General features: G+C 43.4%; 1 protein-coding gene across 4 annotated transcripts in view; it reads left to right on the forward strand.

Annotated features, from left to right (window-relative positions):
* Positions 1-12,441, forward strand: part of LOC132398846 (protein ELFN1-like) — a 560,645-nt gene that overhangs the window by 363,898 nt on the left and 184,306 nt on the right. The window lies entirely within an intron of this gene.

The following is a 12,441-nucleotide window of genomic DNA, read 5'->3' on the forward strand; positions in this document are numbered from 1 at the left end:
TCAGGGACACACAAGCTATATTAAGTTGACTCAAACATGGAAGTTCCAACACTGGTGAAAACACTTCCATGTACATAAAAGAATGCAAATGAGTGCATTTTCTTGGGTGGCAGGAAAGGTAAATGGTGTGTTATCTTTGGAATAGAATGATTTTTTGTGCAGGTGAGACCACACGTGGAGCACCATGTACAGTTTTCAATCCCAGGGCAGTGAAAGTTTGCCGGGGTCTTTCCTGGGACAAGGAAGTTGACTTAAGAAGGAGTTGCCTTTAGATGTATGAGTCTTACACCAGTGATATGGATGATGCTGTATAAAATGGTGAGGGAGAAGATTAATGATCTCTTGATAAGGCAAAGACTAATCGGAGATAGTCAGCGTGGGAAGGTCTGTCTGCCTAATTAGACTGAAGATGTAACAACGTGTATAGATGCAGCTGGAGAACAGGCCTCCCTAGAGAATGAGCAGGTTCTGTTTTCACAGACATCCATATGTTGATTTTGTCCATAAGTTAGAAAATAGACAAAAATCACTCAAAACTGTACTTCTATAGTATTGTTATAATTGGCAACACAAGCAAGTATGACCAATAAGAAACCTCACTGAAAGTGGAATGAGAGAGGAAAATAGTTCTGTCACTTTTACGAAAGAATGTATGTACCTGCATTAGACTTTTGAATTTAAAAAATAAAGGCAGTTCATCCATATGTAGAGTGTCCAGAGGCTTGGCGTTCTTAACCCATGGATGGCCTGTACATGTGATTTACATGGACGTTAGTTAAGCCTTTGACAGACTCCCACATGGAAGACTTATTCAATGGATAGACCCATTATACCCAGGGCATGTTGGCAAATTAGACTCAAAACTGGGTTGGAAAAAGGAGACTAATATAAAGTGTTGCTTTCATGATTGGATGACCTTGACTAATGGTGTCCAAAGGAATCAATAATGGGACCTTTGGTGTTTGTAATATTGAGTATGTGAATAATTTAGATATGGATGTGGAAAGTTCATAGATCGCATGAAGATTGGCAGAATTGCTGATAGCGTCAAAGATAGTTGTATGCTGCAGGGAAATAATAATAATGGGCCAAAAAATAGCAGATGCAGTTTAGACCAACCAAAAGTGAGGTGCTGCATGCTGAGAGCAGGGCTAAGACATGAGGCTAATGAGGCTAAGACATACACCATGTATGGTAGGGACTTAGTGAACTCTGAAGAACAGAGAGACTTTGAAATACAAGTCCAAGGATCTTTGAAGGTGGTAGGCAGGTAGACAATTTTGGTCAGACCTCAGCTGGAGTATTGTGTACAGTTTTGGTCACCACAATCTTGGAAAGATGCAATCATGTTGGAGAAGGTGCAGAGGAGATTCATCAGGCCATTGCCTGGGATATAGCAGTTCGGTTACAAGGAAAGAGTGATAAAGCTTCATCTGTTCTCCCTGAAGCAGAAGGGGTTAAGAGGGGACATGAATGAGGTGTATAAAATTATGAGGGGCATAGGTTGGGTAGATTGCAATAACCTTTTTTCCTTGTCATGAAATAGATTTAATGTAATGGGGAGGAGAATCAGAAGGGATCTGAGAGGACATCCTTCACTCATTGGTTAAGTATCTTCAATGTACTGTCAGAGAGAGTTGTTGAAGCTGGATCACTGACAACATTTAAGAAGTGTCTAGCTGAGAACAGAAATACTGTTCTGTTCCACAGAGGGCTATGGACCAGGTTTTGGGTAATGAGGATAATCTAGAAAGGTACTCCCTAGTCAGGATGAATCAGATGGGCTAAATGGCCTGTTTTTATTCGGTACCATTCTACGATTAGAAAGGTTCATCAACATGGACCCTTAGTCTTTGGAGATTGAAAGGATGGAAGATAACCTCATCCAGATATCTCAGGTTCTGAGGCATCTTGACAGGATAGATAGGGTGACGATGCTTCCCTGTAGGGGCTTCCTAGAATTGAGGTGGAGTGAGGCTCAAGTTAAAGACATAACAGACTGGCTGCAGATACTGAAATCTCAAGCAACTCACAAGAAGTTGAAAGGACTCAGTGGGTCTGGAAGAATCAGTGAAAATGAATAGGCAGATATCTGCCTTTCACCCCTCCTCACCGGGATCCACCTATGGTTTGCCAGCTCTTTCTTCACCTCCTTCCCCCTGCCTTTTTAATATTGTCTATCGATCATTTATCTTTCAGACCAGATGAAGGGTCACATCCAAAAATATCAATTGTCTATTTTCCACCATAGATGCTGTCTGAGATCAGTCAGCTATTTTGCATGGCTCAGGAAAAAATGTCACCTAACTAAGACAGAGATGAGGAGGAAGGGCTTCTGTCAGAGATCTTTGGCATTCTGTGAGCCAGGGAGCTGTGCATTCTCGTATTGATGCTTCTATTGTGTTCAGGGATGTGATAGGTCTTTAAGCTGGAGAGTAATCAAGGGTTACAGGAACAGATGGGAAAGTGGAGCTGAGGACAAGTTCAGTCAGCTGTGACCTCACTGAATTGTGGCGTAGACTGCATGGACTGTATGACATATAGTCTCCAAATTCTTCTACTTATGTATAATCTTCTGTGTAGAGCCTGTTTAGAGCATTACTTTCAATTCTGCCTTTTAAGGAAGTTCAGTGCAGGTTCAACAGAACGGCAGTGTTTGAAAGATGTAATGTACAGAAGCAGGTGCACAGACTAGTTTTGGAATGTGGAGGATTAGATACTGATGTAAGTGAGGTGTGACAGGGTAGCTCTTTTCCCTGGTTGGATAACCCAACCCATAGCCTTCAGCCGGACCACTCCGGAGTGTGGGCCCGTTCACACGAGACGGATGGAATCCACCAGCCCACTCTTCTTGCTTGGACGTGATGGACAGATTGAAACGGAGATTCCTAGATTTTTGGTAAGCAAGGATATGAAGGGTTGCAGAAGCGAGTCAGCTGGATGGAAATAAAGAAGAGATACCTCAATTGTCTCTTCTCCCCATCAGACTGAAGGCTTGGTTGAGTCATCCTGTTCCAATGTCTGGCAGTGCAAAACACTATCAGTTCAGGAGAATGGCTGAACTATTATTGGCTTAGAGAGAGGAGGAGCTTTAAAACAGACACGTTGTTGTTCTTTGCAAAAGTGGTTGTGTCAGGTTCAAGAGCTACATGCTTCAGAATAATGTGATTTCCGGGAAATTATGGAACCCGGTATCCATGTTGTTGAGGTGTGTCCATGTTGTTGCTCAGAGGTGTGTCCATGTTGTTGAGGTGTGTCCATGTTGTTGCTCAGAGGTGTGTCCATGTTGTTGCTCAGAGGTGCCTTACAAGTACAAGATTATTAGAGAGCTACATATGAGGGGTGATTGATATGTTCATAGCCTAAGGTAGAAGGAGATGAGTTACACAGCTCTTATTACATCCACGTGCAGTTCAACTCTTTAAGTGATTATGCAGAAATTTGAAGTTAATAACTCACCTCCTTCTACCTTAGGCCACATCAATCACCCCGATGAGTTATTAACTGATGAGTTATTAATTTCAAACATTCTGTTGTAGGTTGCCCAGGCCAGCAATATGATTCCAACACCAAGCTGGCTTATTGCATGTGTTTGTGATTTAGACCTCCCCACTCAGCAGTGAAATGGTCATTAGTAATATTCTATATCAGGGAGCATGCATACTTCTGCAATCTCATTTTCAGTGCCTTAGAGATCTTGTCCCAGCTCTTTTCTGACCTCCAGGGCCATCTCATTCCCTCTGCATTGCTAACAATGGGGCAGCACTGTTGCTTGAACTAGGCACATTGGAAAGGAATGCCCAGGAGTGAGTGATAGGATGAATCTAAATGAAGGTGTTATAACGGTAATCAGTTTGACCTAATTAGTTAATGGTTCAAAAATGAAAGATGAAGCAGGAGTGACAGCATTTGAAACTTACTGAAGGAGCACAAGGAAAGAGGAATCCCGTTCCACTAAGGTCTCTTCCTTCCCCTTTCCTCAGTGAGGATAGGGACAAGGAGGAGGGTGCAGAATGCTGAGAAAGGTTGCCGAGGAAAGTTTACAACTGCATGCCCGTCTAATTTTAGGCTGAGAAAACAGTAAATGATTGAGCCAGAGAGGCCATTCGGTCCCTTGATTCTAGCCAGCCAATCTGTGAGTTTCACACTCCACCCTACTGATGCACCATCAATAACTCTCAGAGACATGAGGCGAGATATAGGCTTTTATTCGCTGGAAGAGAGCAGTCAGCAGCAAGTAATCACCACACTACATCCTGGAGACTGAGGGAGGGGCAGTACCTCCAATCGCCTTTATACAGGGGTCTGTGGGAGGAGCCACAGGAGCAGTCAGCAGGGGCCATGTCCAGACAGGTATATGTAGTTCACCACACCTACCCTACACAAATGCATGGATGATAGACTTGAAGCTAGGAATTAATCCCCACCATCTACCACCTTTAGGGTGGGAGTTGCAGATGCTTCCCATCATGGTAAAAACTTAGAGCAAGTCTATTTAGCACTGCATCATTTGATTCTCAATTTCATGGTGAAGGGGGGAGTGGAGACATATTTTTTAGCAGAGAGAAATTTTATTTGAATGAAAATAGAGAAAATAAAGAATTAGCGAAGTAATTCATAAAGGAGAGAACCGAAGTAAATGACTGACTATAGTTTTAGCAGAGGATAGCCTGTCTCTTTGGGGTAAAATTGGAGATATACTTTAACAGAAGATCGATACATGTAAACTTACTGAAAACTGTTGATTCAGTGTGCATCAGATCTGGTAAGGAAATAATGGGTAGACACAAATGACTAGACCCTAGTGGAGTGATATTTCCCAACCTGAAGCTGAGCATCACTGCATCCCCCACATGCCCCCTGCACCTTGGTTCGTGCCATTTGATAGCATTCATTTGCTGGGGTCTCTTTATTCTGGAAAACCAGGAGATTCGCGGCATACCTGACTGCATCTCATACACCAACTTCCAGTGGTAGTTGATGTGTACCTCTGGATAGAGCCCATAGACTCGAGTCCTTTTGTTCACAGCTTGGCAGAGACCACTGCGTCTCTTTCCAGACTCTCTCGCAAACACCATCCATAAGGAAGTGGATGATCTTCTCATCTATTCCACAGCTGCCTCAGGGGCAGTGTGATGAAAGGTGAAAGCTCTGACATGGAGGACCTCTCACCTCCAGCCAAGCAAGATCTTGGGGCAAGATCGAGAGTTCTGGCTCAGAGGCATTTTGTTAAATGGCTTCATCACAAATACCAAGGTACAGTGAAAGTATTTTGTTTTTCCTGCCATCCAGGCAGATCTGCTCAGAGAACCATCTCACAGGAGCTACTGCAAAGATTATGTTTCACTCCTTCCACTGGATACTGAGGGTGTGGCTCTGTGTAACACCTCACAGATGTTCTGCTGGGGGTGACGCACGCTAACCAACATAGTGAGTTGGTTAGTACAAGGAGTGCAGGCAGAGAGTTGTATTTATGGTGCATATGATGAATCAAGTATAATTTTAGAAAGGTGAAGTTCCTGACCCGGTGTCTCACACGTGGTCTGAATAATGCAGCTAATCCATGTTAACAGCAGTGAGTGGGGGAATGGACAGCGCTCCCTGCTGTGGGAAGCAGCAGAGCCCTGAGCTTCAGCTGGAGTTACCTTTGATAAAGTGTGCACTTTCTGGTCTCATCAAGCCAACATTGACCAAAGCGTGAACACATGCTCTGAAACCTGTCTGAATGCCATTGGGGAGCTGACCCAGATCCCTTCACACCTCAACACTGGCTGTGGTATGAAGTGGAAACAGGAGACTACAGCTGACAGAAGCTGGAGCAAAATATGAACTGCTAGAGGAACAGAGGTCAAGGCAAAGAGATGCTTGATGTTTTGGGTTGAGTAGTCACAAGACAGAGATGTAAAGGAAGGGCGAGAGAGAGGCTGTAGATAAGTGGAACCAGACAAGGAGGGGAGAGATTAGACAGATGGAGCTGGATAGAGGAAGGGTAGAGGAGAGTAGAGACTTGAGGCTGGTAGGCGATTAGTGGAACTATGGGAGGGAGATTGTGAGTGGGAGGGGTGGGATAGGACAGGTAGATCAAGGGAGAAGAAATCCAGGTAGGTAGGAATGTGAGTGATGGGAAGATGGAACCAGGTGGGTAAGCCTCATGAGTCCTAGTAACAAGGCTGGGGGGAGGGAACAAAAGGAGAAATACCGACAGGCACAAGTGATTGCATTGTGAGAGAGCCTCTTCCTGGTACAGAGCATGTAGGGATGGGGGGTTGGCAATGTGGGTATAGAAAGATATAGGCAAGCAATATTCAATGGGCCAAATGGTCGAAATCTGCTTCAATGTCTTATGGACTTTATTTCCATTCCCTGTCTGTTTATCTGTGAGGTCTTAGGAGTAGCAAGGTTATCTGAGAACTGAACATCAAAGAGTACACAGACTGACTAGCTTATGTAGAAGAAGAGATCATGGACCAGAAGTGAACACAGGGAACATACACCTAGGTGAATTAAACCAGAGGCTGAAATCATTAGAGATGAGAAGCAGTTTAATCCAGAGGCTGAGGGAGGAAAGCAGTGAAGATATCTTAATAAGAAAATTATTATTGTACTTGGGTGGGCGGAAGGGAGCGACAGTTTTAAATGAGAGGCAGGAAGAATGGAATAGGGTGAGCAGCTCATGGGAGGAGAAGAGCCTGATCTATTAATGAGAGATCACTATTGCAATGACGCTTCTGGAGAGGCGGGGGTGGGTGGTGGTGAAGTGTCATCACCATGAACCAGACTGCCAATGTCTCACTGATCATCCGCTCTAATCTCAATGCCAGGGATCTTTCCTCCCATGGGAAGGGGTGTGTTGGGGAGATGGCGATGACAAGGTCTACTGGAGTAGGGAAGGAGTAATAATAATTCAATTTTCACATGTCCCTGAACATGGTCCACATCCCTCCATTCCCTGCCTGTTTATCTGCCTGTCTAAATGCTCTTAAATGTTGCCATCATCTCTGCTTCCAGCATTTCGCCTGGTAAAGTGTTCCAGACACCTGTCACTCTGTGTAAAAACCCTTGCTTCATGAATCTCCTTTAAACCTCCTTCTCCTTCTATGCTCGTTTTGACCGTCAAAACATGGAAGAACCTTCACGAACTTCAACAGATCCTGATAACCTTGTGATTTCATCCTTCAGAAGGGTGAATCCACAGAAAGCATCTGCCCTGATGGGGTACCTGGGCAAATAATAAAGAACTGCGCTGATTAACTGGCTGGAATGCTCACCTCCCGCTTCAGCAGTCTGAGGTACCCACCTGCTCGAAGCAGGCTTCAATTACAGGCCTAAGAAGAATATGGTAACCTGCCTCTAATATCCAGTACCACTTACATTCACTGTGATGAAGGGCATTGAGAGGCTGCTGATGAAACATATCAACTCCTGCCTGAGAAGTGATTTTGATCCATTCCAATTTGTCTCCTGACACAACAGGTGCACAGAAGATTCAATTTCTTTGGCTCTTCACTCAACGCTTGAACATCTAGACAGGAAAGTTGCATACATCAAGATGCTCTTTATTGACTACAGCTCGGCATTCAATGCTATCATCCCTTCAAAACTAATCAATAAGCTTCAAGACAATTCCTCTGTGTTATTATATCAGAGACCTGTCCTGGGCCCAGCATGTGAGTGCAATTACGAAGAAAGCATGGCAGCACCTTTACTTCCTTAGCAGCTTGAGAAGATTCTGCTTCCTACCTACAACTTTGACAAGCTTCTATAGATGTGTAGTGGAGAATATATTGGCTGACTGCGACGCAGCCTGGTATGGACTCATAAATGCCCTTGAACAAAAAATCCTATAAAAAGTAGTGGATTCAGCACAGTGGGTAAACCCCTCCCCACCATTGACTACATCTACATGAAGAGTTGTCACAGGAAAGGAGCAACCATCATCAGGTTATGCTCTCTTTTCACTGCTGCCATCAGGAAGAAGGTACAAGAGCCTCAGGAGATACACACCCAGGCTCAGAAACTGTTATTACTCTTCAACTATCAGTCACTTGAATCAGTGGGGATAACTTCATTCAAGCCTTCATTGAACTATTGCCACAATGTATGGACTCCCTTTCAAGGACTCTTAATTTCATGTTCTCTATATTGATTGCTTATTTATTTAGTAGTATTATTTATTTTTTTCTCTTTTGTATTTGCAGTTAGTTGTCTTTTGCACTTTGGTTGTTTGTCTGTCCTGTTAAGTGCAGTCCTTTATTGATTCTATTGTTTCATGGATTTATTGAGTATGCCTACAAGAAAACAAGTCTAAGGTTGTATATGGTGATGTATATGTACTTACATAATAGATTTACTTTGAACTTTAAATTTTTCCCCTCACACCTCAAAGCTGTGCCCTGTGAGAAAGACTACCTACTCTAGCTGTGCGTCCCATAATTTTATTAACTGAGATTAGGTCACCCTTCAGTCACCGATGCTTCAGAGAAAACAAACTCCTTATAGCTGAAGGAGATTGAGACAATCATCTAAAATTACTATGGTCTTCTTAATGCTTATTGTGTGATTCAAGATCTTTTCTGAATATGATGAATTTTCTCTCTGTACTGGCCTTCTTTGACTTGATTATTGCAACTGTTGGGTCTCTGACTGATTCAGTTCCAGCAGGAAGGCGAGGAAGTGAGAGAAAATGCAGCTGGTTCTGTAAACATCATCACATCTACATTTCAGCTTTATTCCAACGTAGTCGATGCAAATAACTACTACCATTCCATATATATATAGCCCTGTTAACACAGTGGGATGTGTCAGAGCCCAGGGGCAGAATTAGACATTGGTCAGACAGCAGACCAAAGGAAGAGAGAAAGCCTTGGTGTTGGTGGGAGTTTCTAAGGATTGCCCTGAGTTGTCTGGAGAAAACAGGAACAAAAGGCATGGCTACAAATTCACATGCATGCAAGACACATAATGCAGACAGGAACACACACATACACACTTGTATACACACATACATGCACAACCACAGGTACACATGTGCACAAATACAGAGATACAGACATATACACAGAAAACAGAACAAACAGATAAATAGAGAAAGGCACAGACAATGCAGACACCACCTACTACCTATGTAGGCACAAAGACAGTCTCACACACACACACACACACACACACACACACACACACACACACACACACACACACACACACACACACACACACACACACACACACACACACACACACACACCTCCACTGTGAAGAGATAGTGATCTAACAGCCTGTCATCTGTGCAGAGAAACCTTACAACTCAGTCAATTAGCAGGAAAAGCCATGTTGTCCAGGATGTAGTTTAAAAGGCTTAAAGGGAAGCTTTCCAATTTAATGAGGTGCAGCTGGTGCAGATATCAATATTTTGAATCTGAAGTTTAGCTGTAAGCCATGATTTGAAAGCCATACAGAAGATATAGAATACATTAGGGAGGGAGAGCACCCATAGGGCTCAGCAAGCCCCAGGACTGCAGCACGGTTTCCTGGCAATATTGTCCTGTACCATCAGACTGAGGGCAGTGAGGAATCTGACAAGTGGAAAAGATAATTCATTAAGGATTTCTTTCCCCAAAGCAAAATACATCCTCCCAGCTCCACCACCCTTCAGACATTAAACTAGAAAAGAAAAGAAAATGATGAAGCTTGAGAGAAGCCTTGCGCTGACTCTAGCTTTGTGTGCACACATCTGGGAGGATTTTAAAGCTTTGGAGATGTTGCAATGGAGACTTACCGAAACAGTGAAGTATGATTCAGTCATCAGACAAAAAGACTGCAAGATATACTGTGGGAGCAGAACTAGGTTATTCAGCCCATCAGATCTGTTCTGCTATTCATTTTTTCTCAACTCCATTCTCGCCTTAGCCCTTAACCCGCCAACTAATCAAGAACCTATAAACCAATGTCAACAAACTCCACAGATTCCCCACCCTCTGAAGATATCCCTCTTCATTTCCATTCTGAAGGGATGTCTCTTTTTTTATGAGGCTGTGCATTCAGATCCTAGACTCCCCTGCTAACGGAAACATCTTCTCCATGTCCACTCTATCCAGGCCTTCCAGAATTCGAAATATCATATGGAAACACTGTCAAGTTGGGAGGATAACTTAGTAAGAGAGTAATTAGATTACTGAGACTTTTTTTAACACTCAGACTTGATCTGGAACTCTTTGAAAGGATGGTGAAAGCAAAATTATAACTAGAGTTCAAAAGAGTTTAATACCTGAAAGGAAATATTCCTGTAGCCCAACGGTGAGCAAGGCACCATTGCTAAGGTATTCTGAGTACAATGTGGGATCCACTGTGAACCACATGCAACTAGAATATATAGATGGTGCTGAACCCAAGTGCAGAGTAAGGTCTAGAGTTAACTCAGACTCAAGTTAAACTAGACCAAAGGTGAAACCACAAACAGTAGCACTAAAAATGGAACTCTTATGATTGAGCACTGAGTGCCCAACATGATGAGGCCTTTAAGTACAGACTTTCTATGAATTAATTTTGCAGGCAATAATTGGCAGTCTGAACCCTGAAGGGACAGCAGCAACTACCCATAGTCTGGGGAAATGGAGCACGGAAACTTGGATGCCTGCCACTATTCATTCAGGACAATGACACCACACACTGACACAGAGCTGTATGTAGACTGAGTACAGGTGTGAGCAAAGCATTGGGAGTAACCACGGCACAAACTCTGAACGAGTGCACACCTACACACATTCTGAGTGTGAGCAGCATGTTTGCACCCTGCGTGTGAGTACACACCTGTACAGCGAGTGAGAGCAGTGTGTGTTTATGCAATGCGTGTACTCAGTGTAAACACTGCAGGTGTGCCCACACTGTGCTCTTTGTGAGAACAGTATGATGGAAGTATGCCTGCACTCACTCTGAGTGTGAGTGTTATCTGACACCTCACGTTTCTCTGCTTATTTAGCAGTCATCAGGCTGAATCTTGCATCACTCGTGGGAAGCTGCAGTTAATAGCCGCTAACGTGACCTCCTCCCGCCCCCCACTCCTTTGGTTTATGTATCCTGCAGGCCAGCTATCTGATGCAGTCTGTCAACATGAACCAGCTTTGGCTCTGCATCAGTATAAATCTAAATTCAATCTGAGCATACGTAGGCTGAGGTTGGCAGCAACCTGCAGAAATAGTCACACTTCACTTGTCACATCACACCAGCTGCATGTTAGCAGAGAACACAGAGGCAGTTGGCATTCCTCTCCAAAGCACTAATTGGTGCCCAAGAGCATGCACACAGTGCACTTCCCCTGCGGTCAGTGGGTGCAGAACGGACGGTATAACCCACCCCTTGACTTTAGTTTGCATTCATCTGGTGTTTCAGAGAAACCTGAAAGGATACCACATTTTTGAAATGTCTTGTATATATGAGAATCAGATTAATATCACCGGCATATGTCATGAAATTTGTTCTCATGCGGCAGCAGTACATTGCAGTACATGATAATATAAAGTTATAAATTATAATAAATATATGTACAAATTAAATTAAATAAGTAGTGCAAAGAGAAAGGAAACAAAAATTTCTGTGGTGGTGTTGATTGAGCTCATTGTCTGATGCTGGAGAGGAAGAAGCTGTTCCTAAAATGTTCAGTGTGTGTCTTTAGGCTCCTGTACCTCCTCCCTGATGGTATCATTAAGAAGATACTGGGCGATGGGGTTTTTAATGATGGATGTGCCTTTTTGAAGATGTCCTGGATGTTTGAGAAGCTCAGAGGATAGTGAGACCTGTAGACCTCACTTACATCTTTAAACATCTCTTTTTTCTTTTAATATGTTCCTTAAGGCTTACTTCCCCATCCATTTGAATCTCAGAGACAGAAGCAGGTGAGGGTGAAAGGAGCATCTCCCCTTTAACATTCAGGTTGCTATTGTATTTTAACCATGCGGTTGCCTAATCCCCACATTCATTAATTTCCCTCTGGGATAGGGAATTCCAGCAATTTACTGCTCATTCAGTAGAACTCTCTCTCCACATCACCTTACCCATGATTGCTCCCCTCACTGGTTGCAGATTCTTGGGGCAGAGAACACAAACATTCAGCGCCCATAAGGCTACTTTGTCTCCTCCTTTAACTCACTGCTTGGAAGCGGAGCAATCGGACACATTCTCTACCATCCCAGTGACCATTGCAATCTGACTCCTGAGATATCTCAATAGGTTAATGATATTTAAATACTACTGTTGTTGGGAATGTCCCATATTTCCTTTACCCTGCCTGATTTTATGCTTCTGTTTCCTGTGAGAGGAAGGTTAGTCAGGACATTACAGTAAATACCATGGTCCTATTGGAGTAGACACACATTTGCCTGTACTGGTGAGCAGGTCATCGGGCTAATACAACAGCTAAAGGATGAAGTCCCTGACTATCCAACCTGC

The sequence above is a fragment of the Hypanus sabinus genome, chromosome 9, assembly GCF_030144855.1.
Source record: "Hypanus sabinus isolate sHypSab1 chromosome 9, sHypSab1.hap1, whole genome shotgun sequence".
In the NCBI taxonomy this organism is placed as follows: Eukaryota; Metazoa; Chordata; class Chondrichthyes; order Myliobatiformes; family Dasyatidae; genus Hypanus; species Hypanus sabinus.